We start from the raw sequence: 17,018 nt of genomic DNA, 5'->3' as shown, positions 1-17,018 counted from the left end.
CTGGTGAAATGTATGAGCTTTAGATATCAAAATGATAAATCTTTTCAAATCACAAGGAATTTGGGAATTGGTTGAAGCAAACTTCGTAGATCACTCGGACTCTTACGAAGAGACAAGAAAATTGAAAGAGATAAAAAAATAAGGAGGTCAAGCGTGATTCATAATTCAACAAGCACTCCTTGACATAATTTTTTCAAGAATTGCACCGGTAACTACATTTTAGCAAGCATGAAAGATTCAGCTAAGGTGATTAAGGTAAACATATTGACTTACAGTCCTGAAACTGAACTCTTTCTATGAAAAGTAATAATTCAGTTCTAACTTATTTTTCAAAAGTTTTTTTCTCTTGTAAATAAGAGTGGACAACGGGATAGGATATACCGATACCGTTCCGGTTCATTTCGGTTCGATTGCCTACAGGACGGAATGGGATATCCTAAACCGGTACACGGAACGGAATGGAACCGAGGTACCGATGTACCAGTACCGATTTATTCCGATTTCGATAGGATTCGATCTGGGTGCGTTTCGGTTCCGATTAATTAATATTTATTAATTAAATTATATTATATATTTATAAATTGTATTTTATATTTTATATTAAATAATAATACCCCACCCCTACCCATGCGACCCCTCCCCCTCCCTGCCCCTGCAGCTTTAATTAAAAGTTGCTCCCTTGCCGCCTACATGCAGATTTAATTAAAAGTTGATGCCGTCCCAATGTCTCATCCCATCCCCATAACTCCATTCCCCAATGGTCAATTCCCCATATTTACATCCCTACATTATTCAAATAGGGCAGAATGTCGTGGTGATTCGAAAAATGATCAATTGATTGAATTTTAAAAGAATTTAAAGAATAAACTTATTTTAAAGGAGTCGCCACCTAATTTTAGGAAAAAGCTAGGAAACCATTAAGTGAACTATAAAATCAATTTAATTCTAGGTAAGGGGTCCAAATTATTCCAAAGGGAAGGGGTTAGGCACCCTTTGAAATCCGCAAATGTGGGTCCCGACTGAATTCATTTTTTTTTCAAATTAAGGAGGAGAGTAAAATAATGTACAAGTATAATAAACATTCAATATGCACAAATAATAAAATAAGAAAATATAAGAAACGACCTAAAGTCTGTCTAACGTCAATATATACAAAATATGAATAAAAAGTATGATTCAAACTACATTCGAATAATTTCAAGGAGAAGCACCTCTGGGTACCTGTAAAGACACTTAGTAAAAGTGTTAGTAATGTATAAATATGAATAAATCAAATAATAAATTAAAGATAAAAACTCATCTTATTAACATGGGGGCCTAAAAAATCGACGGTAATTTCTTCATCGGCCAATTTAAATAAAGAACATATATACACTTAATCCAAATATCTGCCTTTTAACATTCGGGAGGCCTCCAAAACTGACGAAAAGATTTTCTCATTGGCCATTTAACATGCAACCTAAACTAATATAAAATCAATATGCGATAATTTAAATAAAAATGCAACAACCAAAATGATAACATGAACAAAATGATAGTAAAATTTGTAATTAAATAATAACAAAGAAACGCTGGACATTCTTAGAATAATATAAATTGAAGCAAAAATAATAAACAATAATGAAGCAAGAAAAATGCATTTTAACATGAATGAATAACACAACCAACAATAGTAATGATAATAATTGATAACTATCAGCAGCATAAGGAGTCAACAAAAACATATACAAACTTAACAATAATTTAAAATAATAAAAAAAAAAGTAGCAACCAAAACATATTACTCATTAATAAAATATTTGTAAACGCCATATATTCAACAATAAGATAAAATCGTCCAGCTAACTGTACAAAGCTAAGAATTAAAAATAATGAAAACAAACACCAAACTACACTACACACTACCTTATTTGATAGTCAAAAAGGTTAATAGCATAATAAATAAAATTAAGACTAAGACAAAAACAAATAAAACTCAACTAAAAGCAAAATAGTCAAATAAAACTAAAGATGCAGATCTAAAAATTAGAAAACTAACAAAAATCAACATAGACCTAACAAGCAAAGAGACCTAGCATCGAAAATAAAATATTAACAGTAACATACCACCCCATATATATATGAAGGAACAAAGCAGATCGGTAAGCAAAAAATAGAATAAAAAAAATAAACAAATAAAAGAGAATTGCATTGCCATTAGGAGCTCACCGAATTTAATGTTGCGACAGCGGGTCATTCACCGGAGTTGGAGTCTGGAGATTCGAATTTTTTTTACCGTCGTTCCGGCGTGGTTGCGGGCAGCTGTAGCTCAGAGCTGACGCAGAAAAAGGGTTGAGCTTCGAGCCCACAGTTAATGTATGCTTCCTTGGAGTTCGCAGCTTTGGGTCGGGGTATGGTTTTTGCTGATCGAAGTTTGGTATCACAACGATATGGGTCTGGTTGTAACCAAGTAGATGAAGGGGTTTTGGGGTTGGTTTTCTCAGGTTTGTTGTTTGAGTATTTGGTTTTCCGGACAGAGAATAGAAAAATAATGGAATCGTTTAGGGGTGATTTAAGTTGGTTTGGGGGAGAGGTTGTTTCAGCGTTGTGGCCGGGAAAATGGGGAAAAATGAAAGGGGTTTGATTTCTTGTGTTGAAGAACAAAGGATCGATGGTGGTGGTGGGTTTGTGTGAGCTACTGGCCAGCTAGGTATCATGGGAGATTTAAGGGGTGGTTTGCCGGGTTCCGGCAGAGCTTTTGCTGGAAAATTATGGAGAATTGAAGAATTTCTTTTAATATTAAAAATTCTGAAAAAAATTACCCCCTCAATATTATTCATCACCTTAGCTTTTGACCTAATCTTAAATACTGAATAGTTAGTCGTTTGCCTCAATTTATGCGCTCAAGATTGTGACCCAAACTTATTGGTTAATCTGCATATGCAAAACTCACTCGTATTTAAATAATTTTTTAGATTGTGCAAAAAATATAAAATAAATATTAACAAATGTAACGAATAAAATTAATATATCAAAAATGTAATAAATGTGACTAATGACATGAATCTAACAAAAATAACGATCTAATCAAAAATGAAAAAATATTTTAACGTATTTAATCGACTGTGACAAAAAATAATATAATTTAAATTAACTGAGAAAAATTCCTAAAATTTGACAAATAAGGATAGTTATAGATAAACTTATTTATTTAAAATTATAGTGTACCTTGAACTATTGAATAAATAAAACGTAAAAGTCCTAAATTTTGAAAATACTAGACCAAAATTGGGTGTCAACACCCCATAAAGGCATAAATTATAACGTCAGGATCATGGCAAATTGGCTGGCCAACGATCATTTTTGATAAACGGTCAAACAATCAAATGGCTATATTATTTAATTTCACATTTCCACCATATAATCACAATTCACAAACAATTTCTAAAAACTATATATACACAAGTTTGAGAATATATATTTTCATCCAAGTTTCTAAGTTTTAACGATTATCTTTCTCAAAATTTCAGACTTTCTATATTCAAGTTCTAAATTTCATTCATAATATCATTTGGTGATTTGGATTTTGGTGTATTTTGGAGGAGGAATCTTCTACAAATTCAAGTTTCGACATCACTTTTTTAATTTTGGTTATAATAGTTTGTTCTTAACAAACGTTTGATAACTTCGTTCCACTCTCTAATCTTAAATTTATTTTTTGTATTTATTATTTATAACTGGTAAGTTTTTCTTACTATATTATTTATTCTTGTTAAGTTTTGTATTTTGTAATTTATAATTTTATATCATGGAGTCTTCTAAAAAAAGTGGAGGTAAAAAAGGTCTAGTAGAATAAGTAAAAAATTTAGTTAAGAAAATAAATAAAGGTGCAAGTTCTTCCAAAACTAAATTTCCTCTTGTTAGAATAAATACAGATAAATTTACGCATGTGAATGAAACTAGTTTTTCATGTCCCGGTCCTATATATATTAATTCGGATACTCCTATAATTTTTCATGAACTTTATGAAAGACATTATGGTATTAATTAAGAAAATGAAGAATTAGAAATTGATGAAGAATTAAATATAGATGAAGAAGTAGATTTAGATGATACACCGATTAGTCCTGACCTCATTATTATAGGTACTGAAGTTCCACCTACGATTGGAACTACTCGTCCCCATATTGGTACAATGTTCTTTAAAATCACATATGTGGAAGTTTTTGTTATTTGAATGAATAAAAAACTTTTAGTATATGTAATATTTGTAAACAAAATTTTAAATATACATCTGGTAGGAGTGGAGGTTCAATGGAGGGACTAAAAAAACATTTGATTAACAAGCATAGTAAAGAGTAGTTTGCATATATCTCTTCTCTTGAAGTTGGTGAAAATTCTAGCATTGAAGCATCGGCTAGAGGATCAAATATGGTTCAAGGTGGATTAAATACTTCGAACCGAAGTGGTCCTCTTACGCATCGAACCTATAACAAGAATCGTGATCGTGAAAATTTTGCTAAAATGGTTGTTGTTTGTGGTTTACCTTTTAGTTTTAGAGAACATCTGAATTTTATTGCATATATTCGTGAGACATATAATTCTAGTACTAAGGTTTATCAAGAAGCATGGTAAAAAGAGAATTTTTGAATTTCAAGAAAATATTGTCAATATTTACGTGCATATTTTGAACTAATGGATTGTAGAGTTGCTTTTACTACTGATATGGATCGTAGTCCTAATGGTTTTGATTATTTAACTGCTACTGTACATTGGATTGGTTATAATTGGAATTTGCAAAAAAAAATTATTGGTTATAAAATTTGTCAAAAGAAAAAAATCGGAATGTATATTGCTACTACTGTGTTGAAAATTTTATATTTTTTCGGTCTTTATGATAAAGTAATTAGTATTACATTAGATAATGCTTCTGCTAATTTAAATGCTATTAATATGCTAGAACCTAGACTTTATGCTATTAGTAAATATGCTTTTCATGTTAGATGTGTTGCATATATATTAAATTTGGTTGTTAGTGACGGTATGAAATTATTTGAAAATAATTTTGATAAATTGATAATGCTTGTTTTTATATTTTTCATATAAATAGTAGTAGTAAAATTAATAAATTTAAAGAGATTTGTAATGTATTTAAACTTCCGTTTAGAAAAGTTCCGACGCATGTAAAAACTAGATGGAATTCCTTTTATGATATGCTTGAAGTTGCTTATGCATATGGACAACCTATTACTACGCTATTTAATAATCATAATGCTTATCTTGAATTTAAAATTAATGATAGTGATTGGAATGAAGTAAGTGAACTTAGAATAATTTTGAAATCATTTTATGATGCTACTAAAAAAAATTTCTCGAATATATTATCCTACTATTTTGAAATTTTAATACACATATGTGAGATTTCATCTATCTTTTCTGAATTTAAAACAAATAATTTATTTACCACTACATTGAAGTTATGATTAAAAAATTTAAGAAATATCTTTTTCCTATCCCTCAAATTTATTTTACTGCAACTCTTTCCAACCTCGAATATAAAGAATATGGTGCAAAAGCTTTAGTTGAATGCATGTATCAAAATTTAGATATTAAATCAGAAGAAGAACTTGATTTGGTAACATGTCAAAATAGTATAAAATTACCTGTTAAAGAAATGTATGATAAATATTCTTCCTTAGATAATGTTGAAAATCCTCAAACGTCTATGCCTCAAGTAGGTGCTCATGGACGTATGAAACATAAACTTGGTCTTGACTCTTCTAATAAATGTGAATTTGTTAAATATATTGAACAGGATTTCAATGATATTACGAACTATGAAAGTATACCACAATATTGAACCGGTGGAGGGCTCGTGAAACTCAATTTTCAAAACTTAGTAGGATGGTGAAGGATGTGCTTGCAATTCAAGGATCATCAGTAGCTTCGGAGACAGCCTTCAGCGCGGAAAGATTTCAAATTGGAGACCACAGATATTCGTTAGCAGAAGACAGCTTAGAGATATCAGTGTTGTTTAGAGATTGGATAAATGTTGAGCGAGAAATCAAGGACTTTCAAAGTTAGATAGTCAATTTGAACTTTTCATAGATTCAGCCATTGGATGTGGTAGTGACGATGGCATCGAACTTCAAGATCCTCAACAAGCGTTACCAAGACCAGAAGTTGATTACGGCAATCTATAGCTGAGTTAGAAAGAGGATTTACTGGACTATACAACTATTAGTATTACACTTGAGACTTAGTTGAAACAGAATCCTTCCTAGAAGGTGGTTGCCTAAATAAATTAAATTGATGTTTTTTAATTGTGTAATTGTTTTATCCTTATTTTTATATAACTTTTTCAAAATTACAAATTTAATTTATTTATATTACAAGACACAAGTATAAATATAGCTTATAAATTGTAAACATTAATAAATAATAAGTAATAACTTATAAACTTCAAAAGATTTAAATCTTGAAAACTTAAGTAGACTCAACTTGCAAACTTAATAAGTAAAATTTTTTTGAAAAATATCTTTAAAATAAACTTAAGTAAAAAATTACATTATAAATTTAAAAACTATTAATTTAAACTTAGAAAAATAAAAAAATCATATTTTCGTATTTCCAAAAAATTATTTTTTGAAATCACTAGATGTGTCATCCCGTTTATCAAATCCCGTTCCATTCCGGTTCGTTCCGCTTCCATTTCGGTATATAGTGGGACGGAACGGAACCGAGTATCCGTCCCGGTAATTTCAGTCCGGTTCATCCTGGTACCGGTCAATGCGTTCCTTTTCGATCCGGTATGGGTTCGTTCCGATCAGGTGATCCCATTCCGGTCCGTTATCCAATCTTATTTGTAAATCAAATAAAGTAATATGGTGAAAATATATTTGAAGAAACTCTTGTAGAAATTCTTTTAAGGAGTCTTACTTCAAATTTGAACATATTGTTAATGTGATTGAGGAATCTCGTGTCTTATTTGATTATACTTTTGATGAACTAATTAGTTCTTTGCAAACTCATGAAAAGATACTACTGAAATATGTCAAAAAGAGACGGAAAAAAGCGAAGTAGTTGGCTAAAAGCGACGCAATTTTGTGCATCGCTTTTTGGCTCAACTCTTTTTCAAAAGCAATGGACGGCGTCGCAAATTGATTATTTTTTTTGAATTTTTTTAACAAAAGCGACAGACTTCGTCGATATGCTTTGATTTTCTTTTTTTTTAATTTTTACAATGCGACGCAATCCGTCGCTTTTGTGAAAATATGTTTTTTTTGCAAATCCCAGAAAAGCGACTGACAAAAGGACACTATCTATCGCTTTTCTGGAAATTATTTTTTCAAAAAGTCAAAAAAAAAGTGAAGGACTAAACCACACTATCCGTCGCTTTTCTGGGGTTTTAAAAAATAAAAACCCAGAAAGCGACGGACAAAACCACGTTGTCTGTCGCTTTGTCTGCAATTTTTTTGGCAGCAGAAACTGTCAGCCACCTGCAATGCAAATACAATTCAACCCAATAAACACACAATTATATATACGCAACAAACACATTTATATAAACAATACACACAACATAAAACAAGAAGCTTAAAATAACATTCGAAAGATAAATAAAAATTTAAAGACTTATAAAGTCTTTCAAATTAACAAAAAGATTTGTTTCAAATTTACAAAAAATTCATAAATGTCTAGAGATGTAAACTAGCTAGCGAGTAGCTCCTACACAATCATCATCATCATCCGAACTGTTGTCGTAGGTGTTATCGGGGGCCGAAGTAGCGAATCCACGAGTAAGGCTGGCGACGGTACCGGAACCGGGACTGACAACCGGCACAAAATTGGGAACCAAAAGCCGAAACTGGGACGGACCGATACTGATAATTCCGAATACTTGAAAAAGTACCCGTCCCAGTCCGCTAGTGAATCGGTAGCGGACCGGACCAGATCGGTTTAGCGGGATGCACGGCTAGTTTTTTTCAAAAAAATTATTAAAAAAAATTAATTATTAAAAATTTTATTATTTTAAAGTTAAAAGTTTATACTTTTTCAAACTTTTAAAGTTAAAAATTTATACTTTTCAAACTTTCAAAGTGTGAAATATAAAATTTTATAGTTATAGTTTGAAAGTTTAATTAAATTTAAAATTTTATATTCATAGTTTGAGATTTTGAATTTAAATTTAAAATTATATATTTATTGTTTGGAAGTTTGAATTTACAAACTTTCAAACTTTAACCTTTAAAGTTTTAAAAACTTTCACACTTTAAAGTTTAAAAATATAAAAGTTTAAATTTTTATCAAAAATTTGAAAATTTAAATTCAAACTATTAATATGAAAGTTTGAAAATTTAAAATTCAAACTTTGAGTTTATAAAAGTTTAAATTTCAAACTTTAAAAAACTATAAAAGTTTAAATTTCACAATAATAAAAATTATATTTAAGACTGTAATAAAAAAATTTAAGGCGAATAGTCTATACTTTTATTTTATTATTAATTGAATAGTACAATTTGATCTACAAAAATATTAATAAAGTATTAAAAGATCTAATCTACATAGCCACCTTCTAGGAAGAATTCTGTTTGAATTAAACCTCGAATTGTCATACTCATACTAATACACAATTACACATTTAAATTTAATAGTTCATGTTACCATAGAGATCTTTTCTTAAATCATTTAACATTTCTCTAGTAACATGATTGGGAATTGGTTGAATAGATAAATCCTTCATTGCTTCAATGTCGTTGTCACTATAATCTTGCATTATTTCATCAACGTCATTTTTAAATTTTATCGATAGTGGTTCACGATCTAAATTTCTTCTCTCGGCATTAATCCAATCTCTAAATAATATCAATATCTCCAAGTTATTTGTTGCTAATGAATGCCTATGCTTTCCAATTTGAACCTTGTTGCACTAAAAACACCTTCCGAAGCTACAGAAGATGCTTGAATAGCTAAGACATCTCGAACTACCGATTGAAGTTTTGTAAATCCTTTGGCGCGATTGCTCCACCATTCTAGAACATCAGCAGTAGGTTCTGTATTTTAATTACGATATGCATCAAAATCATTTCTATTATTATGAGAAAGTTGAAGATAAAAATCCAAATAACTATCAATATCATCTTCATTAAGTCTACTCCTAGGTATTCCATCATTTTCACTATCAATATCCAAATTAAAATATATTTTTTCAACCGCCCTAGATGCACCTACATCTTTTAATGAGGGTTTAACAAACAAGCAGTTAAATAAATTCGAGTAATAGGAATAAAATATTTTCAAAATTTTTCAATCAACCTAATGTGTAGTAACATTCAAATAATCATTACCGTTTACACTACGACCCATATCAGAAGTACTAGCTATAATTATTATAATAAAATAAAAAATGAAAATATTGAAAATGTTGAGCTTGATAATCAAATATAACTTTTTTAATTATATTTCTAGCAAAACCTTTAAAATGTGGATTTTACACAATTTGAATATAATGAATAAATCCAAAATTTTCCGCAAAACTAAATGGCAAACCCATAACAACAATCATTTTACCTAATTCTTCAAGATCTTTTTCTCTACTACATGACCGTGGTAAACTAAAGCCAGAAATATTAGAAGGATTTAATTGTGTTTGAATCATATTAGAGACGCCTACTCCTACTCAAGAAGGGGGGTACCATTATTTTTAGCTTCGGCTACCGCTTTAGCATGCAAAAAGTCATTTTTACAACATGATATTAAATGATTACTCAAATATCCCGTCCCACCTTGTTTTCCTACAATTTTATGATTCAATCTATGTTTACATTCATTACAAATAGCTTGTGTTTTATCTTCATTTTGTGTCATAAATTGTCACACAACTGATTTTTTAGCAGGTTCTACCTTAGGCCTAAGATGTAGGGGGGAACGGGAGCAGGACAACGAAAGTTAGCGGGACTAGGAGCAAAACTGGGAGAGGTACTGAGAATACTAGCAGAGGTGACTCAGTTTCATCATCATCATCATCAAAATTAGGCGTATCAATATAATCATTAACATTATCATCTTCAGGCAATTTCTCATAAAAATTATCAAACCTTCTTTGTATATGTTCATGATAAGGATCTAATCCACAATTACTAGCAATACAAAAACAGTATCATTAACATGCGTATAATCATTCGTATTCATTCTTACTACACAAGATTTTTTAGTTTTAGATTTAGAATAACTATCGATTTTTTTTATTAGTGGTGGATCTAAAGTTTCTCATATTATTAACCATCTCAACTATGCTTTTTTTTACCATTTTCAACAACATTTTTACCAGAATTCATATTCAAATATGAAAAGTGAGTAAATTATATATAATACGAAAATGTAATGCAAATAAATATTTACTTACAAAATAAATAAATAATTATTGCAAATAAATAAATAACTAAATGAAAAAAATGAGATGGAAGTTGGAAGTTGGAAGTTGGAACGAACGTGTCGAACTTCTACTTAAAAAAGTAGATGTGTATGATCGAAAGTCGAAAATTGAAAGTTGAAACTTAAATTTTGAAGCTCCAAATCCAATTTTCAAAGACCAAATTCATAATTTCAAAAAGAATAAGAGATTAGAGAGTAGAGAGTTGAGAGAATAGAAGATGATTTTTTTGTGAATGAAAAGAATGAAAATTTTGTGGTACTTATAGGTAAGAAAAAGAATGAAAATGTAGTTTTTAAAAGTTAAGGGTATGAAGAAAAGTTAGGGGAGGGGGTGTAGGGGGTGTAAGGTGGAGAAAAGTGGGTGAAAGAGTCGTTGGTGGGGCCCACAACCCGTTACCCAACGACTCTCAATGGATAATTCACAATTATAATTTTACAAAGAACGAACGAAACCAGGACCGGAACCGGTATTTACCGGACCGGGACTAACCGGTAATTTTTGGTTTCTGTTCTGTTGCCTATCCCAGACCCCCTACCTACTGGTTCTTGTCGGGATTAACCAGAACCTGACCAGACCAGTAACTGAACGATTGCGGAACCGACACCTCCCAATTTCATTGCCATCCTTATCCACGAGCGTTCCAATTCTTTTTCCTATAAATAAAAAACTGAAATTTATAATGATATATATAAATCAACTAATTATTAATTTAAAAGTTTGAATTAGAACTTACCATCTCTCTTGTAATTGCTCCGACTGAGTTTGCACCTCCGGTGTGCAATGAGCCACCCTTGAGACTGTCTCTAGCCTTTTTTTTACTTGGTCTAATATTGTCTTAAACTTTTCTGTGTGTTTCAATACATACCGATTTTATCATAAACATGCAGTATCATCCAATCTGGACGTTAAGCATCATCCCGAACTTTCTTTAGCCAAGCAAACAGTCTGGCGGATGCTTGAATTTTTGTTCCTTGAGGTTCCACCGGAGCAAACTGCCAAGTTAAATTATTGCAAAACTTAAATGGCACCAAATGGCTCAACCGTGGATGAAATCAATTTATTCAATTGTGATCGGTTACTTTTTACTCTTTCAATATAATGGAAACTCTCATTTCTCTATTTTCACATTTGATTTAAGCGCTTCTGAGATATACAATAAAGCGACGGACGACGTCTCAAAAACCGTCATTATTTTGAGCGATGCCGTCCATCGCTTTTCTGTCCGTCCTTTTTTCCCTCTTTTTTTAGTAGTGATAGGCTTCTAATGTCACATGAAAAAAGTGAAAAAAGGCATTTCAGGGAAAGGTAAAGTCGAAACTTTTTGCTTTTTTACTGATGATTATAGTCATATGAGTTTATATTTCTTAAAATTTAAACTTGAATTTTTTGATAATTTCAAGAAATTTAAATCTCTTGTTGAGAGGCAAAGTGGATCTAAAACTATTCGGACATATAGAGGTGGTGAGTGTATATTAAGAATTCATTTTCTTTGCAAGAAAAATGGAATACACAGAGAACTCACAACACCTTATACGAAGATCAAAATGGTGTAGCAGAGCGAAAGAACCACAATTGTCGAGATGGGCAGAAGCATGATGGAAGGCAGAGGTGTACTAAAGTGTTTTTGGGATAAAGTTGTAGTCACTACTGTCTATCTACTGAATGATACTCCCACAAAGTCGTGTTTAATCTAACACTATTTGAAGTTGGGAGAGGTAATAAGCCCATGGTAAGCCATTTACATGAATAACTTATGCCTTGATAAATTCACAAGTTGACGTAAGCTTGATGAAAAATATGAAAAAATGTATTTTTTTTAATATAACACACAATTCAAGGCTTATAAGTTATATAATTCAGTGAGCGGCAAACTTACGGTCAATAAAGATGGAACTTTGGTTCAGCAAATGAAAGTTTAAACATTCAATCGTTGAGTTTTAACGACATTGTTAATCAAGAGTATGTAGCAGATCCTTTTTTGGCTGGTTTATTAGCTATCTCATCAAATGCACGAGAAACTTCTCCAATATTTGGAAAAAGCTTTTGCGCCAACTCCATTAAGAAGATCAGCAAGAGATAGGAAATAAAATCCTAGATATGCTAACAGTACATCTAATTTTATTTTACTTGTTTCAGATCGTAATTTCTTCGAAGATGTTGAAAAAGAGGATAAATGGTGCAAGGCTGTGGAAGAGGAGTTGATGGCTACTCAAAAGAATCAAACGCAGAACTTGGTAAATTTTCCAGAAGGAAAGAAAGCCTTTGGGATAAAATGAGTGTTTAAAGTCAAGAATCATAATGGCAATATTCAAAAACATAAGGTAAGGTTTGCCGCAGAAAGTTATTCCCAACAATAACGTATTGATTTTGTCAAAACATTTTCTCTTGTTGACCGCTTTGAAAATGTGAGAAATTTATTATCCTTGGCTACTAATTTCAATTGGCCAGTGTACTAATTTGATGCTAAATTTGTCTCTTTAAATAATGATTTTGAAGAGGAAGTTTTCATAATCAAGAGGGGGTGAATTAAAAAACTACCTTTAGTCGACTTCCAGTAATGGCCAGTCGACTTACCTGCATGTTAGTAAAATGAAGATATAGCAATAAAATGACAGCAAGTAAATGACACCAAGAATTTTATACTTGTTCGGATCACCAATATGGTGCCTAGTTCAGTCCCTTTTGTGTTTCAAGGGTTTCCTTTAGAACAGTATGGAACTTGGTAAGTTACAAATGATTCTTGTATAATTCTCATGCAAATCAGAACTTCTAATTGACACAACCGCATAACCTACACTCAGAATCCTTCTTTTTCTTTTCTTTTTCAGTTGTATGCTCTCAAGTATACAATGCTTTTATGAAAGATAATAGAAGATATCGTACAAATTCAAGTGGAGTGTGTACTTCACAACTAGGTCCAGGTGAGGATTATATAGTATTTGAGGACTGGTCTTGTTAAGGAATAATCCAAGGGATTTTCTTCTCAATCAAGGATAGTTGAGAAATTCCTTGATTGAGGCGATTTGTTGATCCATGTCCATATCAGATATGTGCATGGTAAACTGCTTCTGTATCCTTCTTGATTTCGCTAGCTTGATTTTTCGTCTGATCAGCAGATCTTGAGTCCTTGGCATGATTTACTGCTCTATCTTGCTTAACTTACCTGGCTTGATTGTTTCCATGTTTGGCCGACATATTTTGGATCTTTGACTTAATTTGCATCTTTTCCTTCTATAGATAGATTAATTTTATCTGTCAATCAAGGTGAGCTATATGTTGGATTTGGGCCATTTGTATGTTGATTCTTATTCCTTAGATTGATGCTTTTCTTCTTCTTAATTCAATCACATATTCTTTTCCATCCTTGTGTTTTCTACATAGATTACTTCCTTTTTTATTTCAATGCATGCGAGGTTTGTGAGTAAAATGTTAAATGTATATTATCAAAACCAACTGACTCTAAGGAGTTAACAATCTCCGCTTTTTTTATGATAACAACTTGATCACAACTTGATCACAATTTTAGTATGAAGTATAATAAGTCAAAAGTACTTCCCTGTTAGAAACTGTTTGTTGGTTCTTTAACTCCCCTTGCCTCTGAGATCGAATAATAGTGTAACTCCCCCTGTCTTAAAGAGAAAATGATGGGAAACAATCTCCCCCTTTGGCATAATCAAAAAGAACACAAAACCACACAGAGATATAATAAATAAAAGCAGACAATATCAAAGAAGTGTAGAGGTTAGATTGCCCTCATTAGATGGTCTACAAAGTAAGAAAGGATAGACCCCTATTAAACGTTAGTCCAAAAACAGCAAGAAAAGCAACAATTTGAAGTGGAGAGGCTAACGATGACCCAAAAAGTACTTGAGGGTGTTGATAACATTTCCACAAAAAGAGGCGTCTGAACGTTCCACATTGCGAGAGAGACTGGAGTAAGTGGTCTAAACAGTAACTGCAAGATCATTTTTATATGAGCTGACTCCACTCATACGTAAGTCAACTTTTTTAATCAATCGGTTGACAGTGGAGATGCCTTCCTATTTAATTCCTGTCATAACAATGTGAACCTTACCCACGTCAGTACTTGAATCATTCTGCAGACGAAAGACTTTTTCCACAACGTCGTGAAGAGTCTCCAAGCCCATTCTACTGCTAGAAGCCGAGTCTTAAGCTCATCATTTTCCTGTATTAGAATGGCGGCTGAATTGGCAGAGATTTTTGTAGGCTTGGGGTTCTCAACCCTTGTCTTAACAGATTCCTTTTTGACCCACTTATTTTTTACCTGCACATACCCCGTGCTTAAAAAAGTGTTGGAATTATAAGTAGCATTAACAAAAAGAGGAGTAAACATTGAGAGATCAATAAGACGATCCACCAGAACCCGTGAAATGAGCAGTCCATACGCCAAGCTGGTAGAGGCATTCATATTGTTGGAACTTCCCCACATGTATTCCTTGAACCATACCATCCAATTTATGTGGTATTTCCTCAATACACAGTAGAGAATAAACACATCCCGAGAAGAGATATTACTCAGGGAATCTTTCTTAGGAATGGGGGTGTTAGCAATAATATACGTCAATATACGATTTTCAAAACATAGTGACAAAGGCCCAAAGTCAGAGATATCAGACTCCTGTTCCGCCACAGCTTTCTTAGCACCTTCTAAAGAGACTTCAAAATCATCGGGTATTATGTTCATATACAGAATCACACAAAAACTTTGTACCAAACACATCCTCAAAAACCAGTTCATTAATGATAAGATGATTACCCAAGACCAATCTTTCTAGTTCACCACTTTCAGGAGATATGCGAAGATTCGTAGAGAAGAGTCAAACAACCTCTTCAAAAACTTCAAGACCACAAAAAGTAAAAATAATGATAATTTTTTAACTTTAGGATAGGAGCTTACCGGGCAATAAGAGTCTATTAGTTGACTAAGATTAACCACACGACTAGGGACGATGGGTCGATATTTGAAATTCTCATACATGTGCTTCTGTTCGATTCCCCAAAACTTGTGCATGTCTGTGGGAGAGAGAGATCCTGATGCAATGGTGCAAGGTTTCTTTGAAACCTTTTATATTGATGTAGGGTCCCTCTTCTTTGAAGATATAGAACCAGTAACCTTTGGTCCTATGGGAGAGTCAAAAGAGACGTACAAGATGTTGATTTCGACAGAACTCAAAGGAACGGAGGGTTTTTGAGAAGCCATGGAATGAGTTCTAGTCATATTGAGATTGAATAAGGAAGACGAAAACAAGGAAACTAAATAGAGTTTACAAGAGAGAAGAAATAGAAGAAGAAGGGTTTTTTAAAAGAAAGGGGAGTAGTATAAAAGGAAAAGGAGAAGATTGAAAGGAAAAGAGAGGACGGATGTACAGGAAGCGGAAGAGGCGGTGAAAAGATACAATTCCAAAAAAACAAAAGAAAACATTAAATGCATAAGGAACAAAATTAATTAAAATAAGTAATACAGACATTTTCTAAGGAACCAGAATCTCTCTTCAAGTAAAGGCTTTGTGGAAATATCAACTAACTATTTTCAGAATCTACGAATTCTAATGAAAAATCCCCATTTTCAAAATGATATCAAATAAAATGATGTTTGATATCAATATGCTTAGCCCTAGAATGATGCACAATATATATTTCGATAGGCTAATTGCACTAGTATTATCATAAAAAATCAGAACAGATTCATAAGAGAGATCATAGTCAAGTAATTGATGCATCATCCAAATTAGTTGAGTACCACAACTTCCAACTTCAAAATATTTTGATTCAGTAGTGGATAAGGCAAGCTAGGTCTGTTTTTTGCTAGTCATGATACTAAGGATTGTCCCAAAATTTGGCATGTTCCACTTGTAATTTTGCGATCATTCATGTCACCTGCAAATTCAGTATCTGAATACCCAATTAATTCAAATTAGATGAGTGAGGGTACCATAGTCCTAATTCTGTGGTGTCAATCAGGTAGCGAATAATTCGTTTTTTTTTTACATCAGTGAGATGTGATTCCTTTGGAGTAGCTTGAAATCTTTCACATTTGCATACGATGTACATGATGTCTGGTCAACTAGAAGTGAGATACAATAGTGATCCAACCATTCCTCTATATAATTTTTCATCCATATATTTCCCTTGTGCAACTATTTCAAGGCATGTGGAAGGACTGATGGGGTCCAAAAAGCTTTCCCTTTTTCAAGTACGAATTTTCGATCAACTCTTTGTGTACTTAGTTTGATTAATGAAGGTTCCATTAGTTGAATATTTGATTTGAATTCCAAGGAAGAATGTGAGTTCTCTTATTACAGTCATTTCAAATTCGTCTTTCACTAGATTTGCAAAATTCTCACACAAGGAGGGATTAGCGCTTCCAAAAATAATATCATCAATATAAATTTGAACTATAAGAATATACAAACCAGATCTTTGAATAAAAAGAGTTGTGTCAATTTTCCCCCTTAGGAAATTATTTTGAAGTAAGAAGGTGCTCAATCTTTCATACCAAGCTTTTGGAACTAGTTTGAGACCGTAAAGAGCTTTGGAGAGTTTATAAATAAAATCAGGACAAGAAGTGTTTTCAAAACGGGGG

At 32.2% G+C, this 17,018-nt stretch overlaps 1 long non-coding RNA gene across 1 annotated transcript; it reads right to left on the bottom strand.

The window, feature by feature from the left end:
- Positions 1 to 1,064: 1,064 nt before the first annotated feature.
- LOC114076439 lies at positions 1,065 to 2,907 on the bottom strand. The gene is made up of 2 exons (XR_003577364.1): positions 2,209 to 2,907; positions 1,065 to 1,221 (listed from the first exon to the last, which is right to left on the bottom strand). It is a non-coding gene; the product is annotated as an uncharacterized LOC114076439 (long non-coding RNA).
- Between the last annotated feature and the right edge of the window lie 14,111 nt (positions 2,908 to 17,018).

This window comes from Solanum pennellii, chromosome 3 (genome assembly GCF_001406875.1).
Source record: "Solanum pennellii chromosome 3, SPENNV200".
NCBI classification, from domain to species: Eukaryota; Viridiplantae; Streptophyta; class Magnoliopsida; order Solanales; family Solanaceae; genus Solanum; species Solanum pennellii.
Note: the sequence above shows the minus strand (reverse complement) of the source record. Positions and strands in the feature narration are given on the sequence as shown.